The 13,863-nt window shown below is 37.5% G+C and overlaps 1 long non-coding RNA gene across 2 annotated transcripts in view; it reads left to right on the forward strand.

Moving 5' to 3' along the window:
* LOC124245976 (uncharacterized) overlaps positions 1-13,863 on the forward strand; it is a 48,217-nt gene that overhangs the window by 20,915 nt on the left and 13,439 nt on the right. For both annotated transcript variants that reach the window (XR_006890366.1, XR_006890365.1), the window contains exon 2: positions 5,537-5,637. This is a non-coding gene — a long non-coding RNA (uncharacterized LOC124245976). The remainder of the gene's footprint in view (positions 1-5,536; positions 5,638-13,863) is intronic.

Genomic DNA, 13,863 nt, shown 5'->3' on the forward strand with positions numbered 1-13,863 from the left:
GGAGGTGTGTTAGTTTCCTAGGGCTGCCATAACAAATTGCCACAAATTGGATGGCTTAAAACAACAGAAATGTATTCTCTTGAGCCAGCCCTGATGGCCTAGCAGTTAAAGTTCAGCGCACTCTGCTTTCCCGGCCTGGGTTTGGTTCCTGGATGCAGAACCACACCATTCATCTGTCAGTAGCCATGCTGTGGCAGCAGCTCACAGAGAAGAACTAGAAGGACTTGCAACTAGAATATACAACTACTACTGGAGCTTTGGGGAGGGGAAAAAAGAGGAAGATTGGCAAGATGTTAGCTCAGGGCAAATCTTTCCCAGCAAAAACAAAAAGGAAGGAAGGGAGGGAGGGAGGAAGGTTGGTTCTATAGAAATAGAATAGAAATAGAATAGTATTCTATTTTAAATGGTATTCATAACATGAAGCTTCATATTCATAATTGGAATTTTTATTAACCATTTGAGAATTTATATGATTTTATTCCAAACATACAGTTACCCCGACCCCCCAATATTCAATTCCAAAAGGTTGCTTGAAGCATGTGGTCAGATAATTGTTCATAATTTTTGCTAATCTTCCCAAATAACTGAAGAATTGACCACATACCCAGGGTATGTGCGTTTGGGGGGTTAATGTGAAGAAGGGTGAGCAGAGTGCAAATTAGAATTTAAGTGGTCAGAAACTATCTAAATCCTTGTTACTTGGAAGTACGGTCTCTAGACTAGCAGCATTTGTAGCATTTGGGAACTGGTTAGAAATGCAGAATCTTGGGACCGGCCCCATGGCCGAGTGGTTAAGTTTGTGCGCTCTGCTTCCACCGAAACCCACTTCCACTGGGTTTTTGCTGGTTTGAGTCCTGGGCGTGGACATGGCGCCACTTGTTGGGCCATGCTGGGGCAGCGTCCCTCATGCCACAGCTGGAGGGACCCACAAATAAAAATACACAACTGTGTACTGGGGGGATTTGGGAGAAAAAGGAAAAATAAAATCCTAAAGAAAAAAAAAGAAATGCAGAATCTCAGGTTCCGCCCCAGACCTGCTGAATCAGAATGTGCATTTTAACAGGAACCCCAGATGATTGTATGCACTTTAAAGTTTGAGACTTCTGACCTAAATCACAACTTGATTTACATTCATTCCAACACCAGAGTCCCTAGAGGGTCATGGGCTTAAAGACAATTTGAGGGAAAACAATGCTGTTCCTAGGCAGACATTTATTTTCCTCCCTGGTGCACTGCCACAGGGTCTGGCAGGACCTTGGCCCTCCCGAGCCCACTACCAGTGCCTGTGGGCAGGGCCCAAAGGCTGCAGAGCCTGCACTACCCTGCAATGCGACTACAGCAGCTGCTCAGGCCACCACACCCCTCCTGTGGCCCACCGTGCTTTATGTATGCCACAGAGCCAGGCACCATGTGGAAGGGCACATGTGGGCATCGGCCATGTGGCTGCCAACCCAAGAGGTGCTAGGCAGGGGAAGAGAAATGGCCTCCGGCCTTGTGCCCCAGCCCTGGGCACCACGGGCTTGGGTTTTAGGCCCAAGGCCCTCACCTTCAGCACCAAGTCAGTCAGGTAGATGGCAGTCCAGCAGCCCACTACCACCACTACCAGCAGCAACACCGGAATCGTGGCAGTGGTGGATGTAGCAGAGGGAAAGTAGCCCCTGTGTCCTCTTCCCTGAAAGCCAGAACCAGCTGACCACATGGTGCCTACAAGTGTTTTTCAAGCTTCTACTTGTGTCACATTTGTAGATATCCCATTGGCCAAAGCAAATCACATGACCAAATCCAGAGTCAGTGTGGGAGGAGGCCACCCAAGGGTGTGGATTCAAGGAGACATGATTCATTGGGGCCTATTGATCCCACATCTCCCAGGACTGCATATTTTTTAGGGATACATGCATATGTAGTATGGATATCAAAACATACATGTAAATAAGACATACCAAAGTCTAAATAGTGGTTGCCTCTGAGAAGGTAGGAAGAGGATTGCGGAAGTGATAGGTACACATGATATTTAAGCTGTAGCAATAATGCTTTATTTCTTTAAAGACTAGGAAGGAAATTTGGCAAAATGTTAATATTTAACAAACTGAGTTGTGGGTACATGAGTGTTTATTATGTTGTTCTTTACCATTTTTTGTTTGCTTAAAGTGTTTCCAAATTTTAAAAAAAGTGAATGGGAGATATGCAAATGTAGACAATTCTTTGAAGATGTTTTGCAAAGGGAAAGGGCAGTAGGGAAAGCAGACAGTAGCTAGACAAAAAAGCATGGTTGAAGGAGCACTATTTTTTTTAAGATGGGCAAAGCCTTGAGAACATTAATAGGTTGAAGAGAAAGTGTCAGTAGATTAGGCTGCTGAAAGAGAAAGTTAATTCAAGAAGTATTCCTGACTTTTATCAAAAAGACAAGAGGTAACAAGTGTTGGTGAGAATATGAAGAAAAGGGAACCCTTGTGCACTGTTGGGAATGTCAGCCGTTATGGAAAACACTATGGAGGTTTCTCAAAAGTTAAAAATAAAACTACAATATGATCCAGCAATTCCACTCCTGGGTATATAGCCAAAGGAAATGAAATCAGTATCTCGAAGAGATATCTGCACCCCCATGTTCACTGCAGCATCATTCACAGTAGCCAAGATATGGAAATAATCTGTGTCCATCGACAGATGAATAAATAAAGGAGATGTGGTATATATATACAATGAAATATTATTCAGCCATAAGAAAGAAGGAAATCCTGCCATTTGCAGCATTATGCTAAGTATAAGCCAGATAGAGAAAGACAAATACTGTATGATCTCTCTTATATGTGGAATCTTAAAAAAAAGTCAAACTCATAGAAACAGAGAGTGGAATGGTGGTTACCAGGGGCTGGGAGGTGGGGGAGATGGGGAGATGTTGGTCAAAGGGTACAAGCCTTCAGTTATAAGATGAATAAGTTCTGGGGATCTAATGTATACCATGGTGACTATAGTTAATAATACTATACTGTTAACTTGAAATTTGCTAACAGAGTAGATCTTAAACATTCTTACCACACACACAGACACACACACAAGGTAATTATATGAAGTGATAGATGTGTTAATTAAGCTGATTGTGGTCATCGTTTACCACATTGTATACTTTAAATATATACAATTTTATTTGTGAATCATGCCTCAATAAAGCTGGATGGAAAAAAAGAATAATTTGGTAAGATTTCACCTTAAAATAAAAAAAAATTTAAATTGTTTCAACATTTCAAATTGGTTACAAAGATGTCATTCTACCAGAATGAATCCACCCTCTGGTGACAAATACATAGAACACCAAATATGCAAAGCCACCATTTTAACACAAAAAAAATATTCATATAATGGGTCTCGTAAATATTTCTATGCTTTATTCTAAAGCTTCTCAAATTAAAAGATGTTTACCCACCTAAGAAGGCAGTTACCATATCAGTTAACTGAAGCTGTTTACCAGCAGACAATTGGGCTGGGGGGCTGAGAAATCTTGTTTGAGATCCCAATGGGCAACACTAAACTATACAGTCGTCTCTGGGGACCCATGAGGGATTGGTTCCAGGACCCCTACAGATACCAAAATCCGTGGATGCTCAAGGCCCTTATATAAAATGGCATAGTATTTGCATATAACCTATGCACATCCTCCTGTGTACTTTAAATCATCTCTAGATTTCTTGTAATACCTAATACAATGTAAATGCTATGTAAATAGTTGTTATACTATATTGTTTAGGGAATAATAACAAGAAAAAAGTCTGTACATGTTCAGTACAGACAGAAGCATCGTAGGCCTTTCAATCTGCAGTTGGTTGAATCCTTGGATATGGAATCTGTGGATATGGAAGGCCAACTATATATGATTATGTTAATGATTCCATAACTTCAAGAGAGGAATAACTGGGTGAAATGATATGATATCTGGGATTTGCCTTAAAATACTCCAGGCAAAAGAAGAAAAAATTAATACATAAATGTATGCCTAAATACATAAATAGGGGAGTGATCATCTAGCCCACTTCCCTCGGTTCAATTTTTTAAAAATTTCAGGTGTACATCATTATATTTCAACTTCTGTACACACTACGTCGTGTTCACCACCAAAAGTCTAGTTTCCATTCATCACTGTACGAATGTCCCCTTTTACTCTTTTGCCCTCCCCTCACCCCCCTTCCTCTCTGGTAACCACCAATATGTTGTTCTCTGTATCTATATGTTTGTTTATTCGTTGTTGTTGTGTTTATCTTATGCATATGCATGAAATCATACGGTATTTATATTTCTCAGTCAGGCTTATTTTGCTTAGCATGATACCCTCAAGGTCCATCCTTGTTATTGCAAATGGCAAGAGTTCATCTTTTTATGGCTAAGTAGTATTCCATCGTGTATGTATATATCACGTCTTCTTTATCCATTCATCCGTCTTTGGGTACTTAGGCTGTTTCTGTCTTAGCTATTGTAAATAATGCTGCAATGAGTATAGGGATGCATATATCTTTTCAAATTGGTGTTTTTGTATTCTTTGGATAAATACCTGGGTTCACTTTTTATGTTACATATTTTTTATCCCTAAAAGTCTGCAGCTACTACCTGAGTTGATCAATTGATTGAGTTTTGAAATCTTAAGATATATAAATTTACATATGTTAAGATATGTAAATATCTCTAGAGACTCTTAAACTTGATGTTCCGTAGTAATGTCTTTTGCATTTAATTGTAAGACTTAAGACCTGAGGGAATTGTGCATTCTTTCATATTCATAGGATTATATAACTCCTAAGGATCCTTAAAATTAGATCCAATTGGATTCTGGATATTTCACATGGCTTCGTCTGACTCAAGGTCAGAACATATAGGTTCATTCTACTAATATTCCCCTTGAGTTAGAGAATATCTCCTAACTGCTATCTTTAACAGTTTTCTATATTCTTCATGATACCAATAAAAGAGTTAATATCAACATGATTAATAAGCTCAACAGTAATTCTCAATGGTGTTCCTAAATTCTTGAGTCTGTGATTGTACTTTCTTTTGTTTTATACTGAGAACCTTGATTCCTAAAATAATACGTCATTAGTCCTATGTTTATTTGTATCTAATACAAGAAAGTGGTTTAAAAATATGATATTAATATGACTGATAATGCTACAGAATAAACATCCCCCCAAATAAGGAAGCACTCCTGATCTATTCCTCTGTTGCTCATTTCATGCACATTCACTTAGTATATGAAAGGTGATCTTTATTAAACACTACCAAGTTGTCAGCCTTTAGTGCTTATAGTTGAATGAATAATGAAAGGATACAGCAAGAAGAAGAAAAGCAAGGCAGCAACCAAAAGGATATTGCCAGAGAGAGATTTTGGAATTTGTACAGTGAACATTTATTGAGCACGTACAATGTGCTAAACACATTGGGGATACAAAGATTAGTGAGACTTTGTTGCTATTACAATGGAACGTCCAGTCTAGTGGAGATGATATTGTGTAAACAGTAATATTACATTCTAATGTGGCAACTGTCATTACAGAGAGGTGAACGGAGTGGTATGGGAGCAGAGAGGATGGAGCAGTCGCTTGTGTGTGATACACATTGTCTGGAGCACGGTGGTTAAAGGTTCAGGCTTTGAAGGTCTGTATTTAAATCCCATCATTTACAAGATGGAAAAGTTATTTAAACCTTCTACATCTCCGAGTTTTTTTAAATCTGTGAAATGATGATAATATTTACCTCACAGTACTGATTGAGGATTAAAATAAGCTAATGAACATAAATCGTTTAGCAAAACTGCTCAATAAATGATAGCTAGTTTCTGGTTCCTGAGAAGGCACGTATACATTTTTTTCCTGAGTGTTAGTGTGTGCAAAGATATGGAGGTAAGAGCATGGGTGCAGGGATTGAAATTCTGTATGGCTGAGAGTGAAGCGTGGAGTTGAGGCATGAATTCTCTCTTATTCAATCACACTATAAGTATTTGCTGCGGACCATCCACATGTCAGACACATGGAGGATGCTGTAGAAAATAAAGCAAATTCTCTCTTCTCAGACATCTAGGACATTGTCAGGCGAGGAAGAAAGAGAAGGACATTCTGAGTGGAGGGAATACAACGTATGAAGACGTGGAGACATAAAATAGTCTGGTATGTTTGTGGAATGGTCAGAAGCTTAGTATGCGGGAGTTGGGGATGAGGTAGAAAGTGAGGCTTCTAAGCTAGACTGGATCCTACTGTGCTAGACTGAGGAGTTTGGGTTTTATCCTGTAGACACTGGAGAATCAAAAGAGTGGTTTGGTAAAGATCATTTTGAAAGCAATGTAGAAGCTGAACTGGTCTGGAGTGGGGAGAGAATGATGGCAGGACTAGTTAGCAGGTGTTGTGGTAAGTAGTCCAAGTTGATATTATAAGAGTCTGAACCCACATTGTGGCAGTGCAGGGGAAACCCTGGGTTTGACAGAGTGGTATTTATGAGGTAGAATCAATAGAATTGTATGCTGATTGATTAAATGTGCAGGGTTAGGGAGAAGAAGTAGTTGGGGCAAAAGTTTCTAGTTTGGGAAGCTGTCTTATGATTGGGAATGAGAATATAATCCAGGAATCCAAAAGGTTGTAGAGGATTTGGGCAGTAAAGAGGATAAGTCTGATTTTAGACTAGAGGAGCTTAAGGTACCCTTATAGCCTATAGGTAGGAATGCTTAAAAGTAATTTGGAAATAGAGGTCTCAAGCTTAGACAGGAGTTTGGGGGCTAGTATTAAAAATTTTGGGATCTATCACTGATAGTTGAAGCTGTGTAAATAGATTAACTTTTTCCTTTGTGGTGTAAGACTATAAGAGAGACTAGGACATAATCCTGGGGAACCCCAAAGAGTAAGAATTGGAAAGAAGAGGAGCTTCTGACAGGGAAAGGTAAGAAAGATAGGAGAATGAGGAGACAGTAGTGTCCCAGAGGTCAAGAAGAGGAAATTTTGAGAAATAAGAGCAATTAATAGCCTTAGGCTATGTGAATACAGGCCAGTGAATCCAACATCTTGGAAGCTTTCCTTTATAGTTTCCTGGAATCATGATGGAAGCCAGACTGCAGTGAATTTAATGAATGGAGAAGGAGAAAGTACAGACTGGATGTAGATTAATTCTTCCAGAAATCTGGCTTTGAAGGGAAGAAGGGAGAAAGGATGGGAGTTTGTAATGAGATAGGGTGGACATAAGTGTTTTTAGTTTGTTTTAGAGTAGGGAAAGTTAAATGTGTCTGTAGGTAGACAAGAAAATGTTGAAAATAGAGCAGAAAAGGGATAATTGATAGAGCCAGAGTCTAGAGAAACAATCTTCCTTATAGATTTTTCTGACCACATATAAGATGACTTAGAATGCTCAGAGTGTGGAAGAAAATCAGAGAAGAGGCAAGAGGGAGAGAGATACAAGAGAACAAAAGCTTGGCCTCCTGTTCATGACTTCATTTTATATTCTGGAGAATACTTATCATAGAGTACAATCAGTCTCTCTCTGGGTCCCATCTACACTGTTACTTTGTCCTAGAAGATTTTGTTCACTTCTGTGGCTGAAAAAACCACTAGAAAATGCAACTCAGGTCAGTTGCTATTAAAATTAACCATCTCTTTGATAGCTTTTTTTCTCCAGGTTTATTGAGATATTATTGATAAGTGACATTGTAAGTTGATAATTTGTAAGTTGATAATTATTGATAAGTGACATTTTAAGAAGGATGTAAGTTTAAGGTGTACAACATATTGATTTGATACACTTGTATACTGCAAAATGATTACCACCATAACGATAGCTAACATTTCTATCATGTCACATAATTACCATTTCTTTTTTGTGATGAGAGTATTTAAGATTTACTCTCCTGGTAACTTAGTATGTAATACAGTATTATTAACTATAATCACAATTAGATCCCCAGAACTTATTCATCTTATAACTGGAAGTTTGTGCCCTTTGACCAACATGTCTCCGTTTCTTCCATTCCCCAGCCCCTGGAAACCACTACTCTACTTTCTGTTTCTGTGAGTTCAGCTTTTTTAGATTCCACATATAAGTGATATCCTACAGTATTTGTGTTTCTCTGTCTGGCTTATTTCACTTAGCATAATGCCCTCAAGTTTCATCCATGTTGTTGCAAATGGCAGGATTTCCTTCTTTTTCATGACTAAATAACATTCTGTTGTATACATATCCTACATGTTCTTTATCCATTCATCCATTGATGGACACTTAGGTTGTTTCCATAACTTTGCTGTTGTGAGTACTGCAATGAACATGGGAATGCGGATATCTCTTTGATAGCCTGTTTTCATTTCCTTCGGATATATATGCAGAAGTGGGATTGCTGGATCATATAGAAGTTCTATTTTTAGTTTTTTGAGGAACCTCCATACTGTTTTCCATAGTGGCTGCACCAGTTTACATTCCTAGCTACAGTGTGCAAGGGTTCCCTTTTCTCCACATCCTTGTCAACACCTGTTATCTCCTGTCTTTTTGATGATGGCCATTCTAACAGGTGTGAGGTGATATCTCATTGTTTTGATTTGCATTTCCCCGATGATTAGTGATGTTGAGCACCTTTTCATGTACCTGTTGGCCATTTGTATCTCTTCTCTGGAAAAATATCTATTCATTTCCTCTGCCTATTTTAAAAATCAGATTTGGGCCGGCCCCGTGGCACAGCTGTTAAGTGCGCATGTTCCGCTTTGGCGACCTGGGGTTTGCCTGTTGGGATCCCGGGTGCGGACATGGCACCGCTTGGCAAGCCATGCTGTGGCAGGTGTCCCACATATAAAGTAGAGGAAGATGGGCACGGATGTGAGCTCAGGGCCAGTCTTCCTCAGCAAAAAGAGGAGGATTGGCAGCAGATGTTAGCTCAGGGCTAATCTTCCTAAAAAAAAAAAATTGGATTGTTTGGTTTTTTTACTATTGAGTCGTATGAGTTCATATGTATGATGAGTTCAGTCATATGATATTAACCCCTTATCAGATACATGATTTGCAAATATTTTCCCCCATTCAGTAGGTTGCCTTTTCATTTTGTTGATTATTTCTTTGGCTGTGCAGAAGCTATTTAGGTTGATATAGCCCCACTTATTAATTTTTGCTTTTGTTGCTTGTGCTTTTGGTGTCATAGCCAAAAAATAATTGCCAAGGCCAATGTCAAGGAGCTTTTCCCCTATGTTTTCTTCTAGGATATCTATGGTTTCAGGTCTTATGTTTAAGTCTTTAATCAACTTCGAGTTAAATTTTGTGACTCTTTAAGACAGGAGTTCAATTTCATTCTTTTGCATGTGGATATCCAGTTTTCCCAGCACCGTTTACTGAAGAGACTGTTCTGTCCCCATTGAGTATTTTTGGCTCCCTTGTCAAATATTAGTTGACTATATGTGAAGGTTTATTTCTGGACTCTCAATTCTGTTCCATTGGTCTATTACATTCATTTTTATGCCAATACTATACTGTTTTGATTAATATAGCTTTGTAGTGTAGTTTGACATCAGGAGGTTTGATGCCTCCAGCTTAGTTCTTCTTTCTCAGGATTACTTTGGCTATTTAGGGCCTTTAGTGGTTCCATACTAATTTTAGGATTCTTTTTCTATTTCTGTGAAAAAACGCCATTGGAATTTTGATAGGAATTGAATTGATTCTATAAGATGGCTTTGGGTAGTATGGACTTTTAACAATATTAATTCTTCTGATCCTTGAATATGGGATAGCTTTCCATTTGCATCTTCTTCCATTTCTTTCCTCAAACTCTTGTAGTTTACAGTGTAGAAATCTTTCACCTCCTTGGTTAAATTTATTTTAAAGTATTTTATTGTTTTTGATGCTATTGTGAATAGGATTGTTTTCTTTATTTCTTTTCAGATGTTTCATTGTTAATGTGTGGAAACACAACTGATTTCTGTATGTTGATTTTGTATCCTACAACTTTACTGAATTTGTTTATTCTAACAGTTTTTTGGTGGAATCTTTAGGATTTTCTATATATAAGATTACATCATCTGCAAACAGAAACAATTTTACTTCTTCCTTCTTGATTTGGATGCCTTTTATTTCATTTTCTTGCTTGAGTGCTCTGGTTAGGACTTCCAATACTACGTTGAATAAGATTAGTGAGAGTGGACACCATTGTCTTGTTCCTGGTCTTAGAGGGAAAGCTTTCAACATTTCACCATTGAGTATGTTGTCAGCTGTGGGCTTGTCATATATGGCCTCCATTATGTTGAGGCATGTTTCCTTCTATACCCAATTCATTGACTGTTTTTATCATGAAAGGTTGTTGTATTTTGTCAAATGCCTTTTCTGCAACTATTGAAATCATATGATTTTTATCTTTCATTCTGTCAATGTGGTGTATCACATTGATTTGTGTATGTTGAACCATGCTTGCATCCCAGGGATAAATCCCACTTGATCATGGTGTATGATCCTTTTAAAGTACTGTTGAATTCGGTTTGCTAAGATTTTTTTGAGAATTTTTGCATCTATATTCATCAGGGATATTGGCTTACAGTTTTCTTTTCTTATAGTGTCCTTATCTGGCCTTGGTATCAGGGTGATGCTGGCCTCATAGAATGAGTTTGGGAGTGTTCTCTCATCTTCAATTTTTTGGAAGAGTTTCAGGAGGATTGCCATTAATTATTCTTTAAATGTGTGGTATAATTCACCTGTGAAACTGTCTGTGCTTTTCTTTTTCAGGAGGTTTTTGATTACTGATTCAATCTCCTTACTTGTTGGTTTTTTTCATATTTTCTATTTCTTCATGATTCAGTCTTGGTAAGTTGTGTGTTTCTAGGGATTTATCCAGTTCTTCTAGGTTGTCCAGTTTGTTGGTATGTCCAGTTCATAGTCATCTGTCATGATCCTTTGTATTCCTGTGGTATCATTCTGTGGTCTCCTTTCATTTCTGATTTTATTTATTTGAGTCCTCTTTCCTTTTTTTCTGAGTTAGTGTAGCTAAAAGTTTACAAATTTTGTTTATTCTAAAAAAAACCAAGCTCTTAATTTTGCTCATTTTTTCTATCGTTTTCTGGCCTCTATTTATTTCTGCCCTGATCTTTGTTATTTCCTTCCTTCTGCTAACTTTCAGCTTAGTTTGTTCTTCTTTTACTAGGTCCTTGAGGTGTAAAGTTAGGTGGTTTATTTAAGATCTTTCTTTTTTCTTAATGTAGGTATTTATCACTATAAACTTCTCTCTTAGAAGTTCTTTTGCAGCATCCTGTAGCTTTTGATATGTTATGCTTTCATTTTCATTTGTTTCAAGATATTTATTGATCACTTTTATTTTTTCTTTGGCTCATTGGTTGTTTAGCACTGTGTTGTTTAATTTCCACATATTTGTGAATTTTCCAGCTTTCCTCCTGTTGTTGATTTCTTGTTTCATACCATTGTGGTTGGAAAAAGTATTTGGTATGATTTCAACCTTAAATTTGCTAAGACTTGTTTTGTGACCTATCATATGATCTATCCTAAAGAATGTTCCATGAGCACTTGAGAAGAATGTATATTCTGCTACTTTTGGATGGAATGTGCTGTATGTCTGTTAGGTCTATCTGGTCTAAACTATGGTTCAAGCCCAGCATTTCCTTGTTGATTTTCTGTCTAGATGATCTATCCATTGTTGACAGTGGGATATTGAACTCACTTGCTATTATTGTATTGTTGTCTGTTTCTCCCTTCAGATCTGTTTGTATTTGCTTAATATATTTAGGTGCTTTGAAGTTGGGTGCATATATATTCACAATTGTTATATCTTCTTGATATATTGACCCCCTTATCATTATATACTGACCATCTTTGGCTCTTGCTACTGGTTTTGGCTAAAAGTCTCTTTTCTGATATATGTATAGCTTCCTTTTCTCTTTTTTGGTTTCTACTTGCATGGTATATCTTCTTCGGTCCTTTCATTATGAGCCTATATGTGTTCTTAAAGCTGAAGTGAGTCTCTTTTAGGTAACTGTAGTTGGATCTTGTGTGTGTTTTTTTTAATCCATCCAGTCACTGTGTCTTTTGATTGGAGAATTCAATCCATTTATATTTAGAGTAATTAGTAATAGGTAAGGACTTACTAATGCCACCTTATTAATTATTTTCTGGCTCTTTTGCAGTTCCTTTGTTTTTTTCTTGTCTTTCTGCCTTGATTTGTAAATTGATGATTTTCCATAGTAGTATTCTTTGATTCCCTTCTCTTTATCTTTTGTGAATCTCCTTTAGATTTTTGCTTCATGGTTACCATAGGGCTTACATAAAACATCATATATCTATATATGTATATATCAGCCTATTTTATGCTGATAGCAATGTCTCACTTACAAAAACTTTGATTGCATGTAAGACCTCTATAGTTTTACTTCTTCCCTTTTAGGTTTATGTCACCGTTTATAACTTTTTATGTTGTGTTTTCATTAACAAATTGTTGAATCTATAGCTCTTTTTAATACTTTTTGTCTTTTAACCTTTATACTAGAGTTAAGTAGGTAACACATCACCATATTACAGTATTAGGGTATTCTGAATCTGTCTATATGCTTATTCTTACCAGCATGTTATATATTTTCATGTTACTAATTAGCGTCCTTTTATTTCAGCTTGAAGAACTCCTTTCAGCATTTCTTGTAAGGCACATTTAATGGTGATGAATTCCCTCAACTTTTATTTATTAAGGAAAATCTTTATCTTGCCTTCATTTTTGAAGAATAACTTTGCTGGGGAAAGTATTCTTGGTTGGCAGTTTTTTTCTTTCTGCACGTTAAAAATAGCATCTCATTCTCTCCTGGCCTGTAAGGTCTCTCCTGAGAAATCTGCTGATAGCCTTATAGAGGGTTCTCTTGTATGAGAGATTTTTTTCTCTTGCTGCTTTTAAAATTCTCTCTTTTCTTGATTTTAGACAGTTTTATTATTATGTTTCTTGGAGAAGATCATTTTGGATTGAAATTTTGGTATAACCAATTAACTTCATGAACTTGAATATCCAAATCTCTCCCCAGGTTTGGGAAGTTCTCAACCATTATTTCTTTAAACAAGCTTTCTGCACCTTTTTCCATCTCTTCTACTGGGACTCCAGTGTTGCATACATTATTTCTCTTGATGGTGTCCCATAAGTCCGGTAAGCTTTCTTTATTTCTTTTCGTACTTTTTTCTTTTTGACCTTCTGATTGGATAATTTCAATTATTCTATCTTCTACCTCACTGATACTTTCTTCTGATTGTTCAAGTCCGTCATTGAAGCTCTCTATTGAATTCTTCAGTTCAATCTTTGTATTCTTCAGCTTCAAAATTTCTCTTGGGTTCTTTTTTATATTTTTTTATCTCTTTGTTGAATTTTTCATTTTGTTCTTGTATTGTTTTCTGATAGCATTAAATTGTTTATCTGTGTTCTTTTGTAGCTCTCTGAATATTTTTAGAACAATTATTTTGAATTCTTAGTTGGGCAATCCTGGATCTCCATTTCTTTGAGGACAGTTATTGGAGGTTTACTGTATTCCATTGGTGAAATCATGCTTTCCTGATTCTTCATGATCCCTGTAGCCTTCTGTAGATGCCTGCACATTTGAAGAAGCAGTCACCTCTTCCAGACTTTATGGACTGTCTTTGGTAAGGGAAGCCTTTCACCTAGAGCTGGGGGCTCACTTGAGCATGCTGTGACCCTGGGTCTAGTGGTGTAGGGCATCAAGTTTAGGGGCATATGATAGTACTAGGTCCAGGGGGGCATGATGTCTCTTCAGCTCAGGCCACTGGGTTCCACAGCGTTGACAACTGTGGTTCTTGGTGATCACTGCAGGGGGTCCACTGTGGCTGCAGGGCTGTTGGTGTCCTTAGCAACATTTCCTGTTACCATGGCTGGGGACCAGG

Source organism: Equus quagga, chromosome 10 (assembly GCF_021613505.1).
Source record: "Equus quagga isolate Etosha38 chromosome 10, UCLA_HA_Equagga_1.0, whole genome shotgun sequence".
NCBI classification, from domain to species: domain Eukaryota; kingdom Metazoa; phylum Chordata; class Mammalia; order Perissodactyla; family Equidae; genus Equus; species Equus quagga.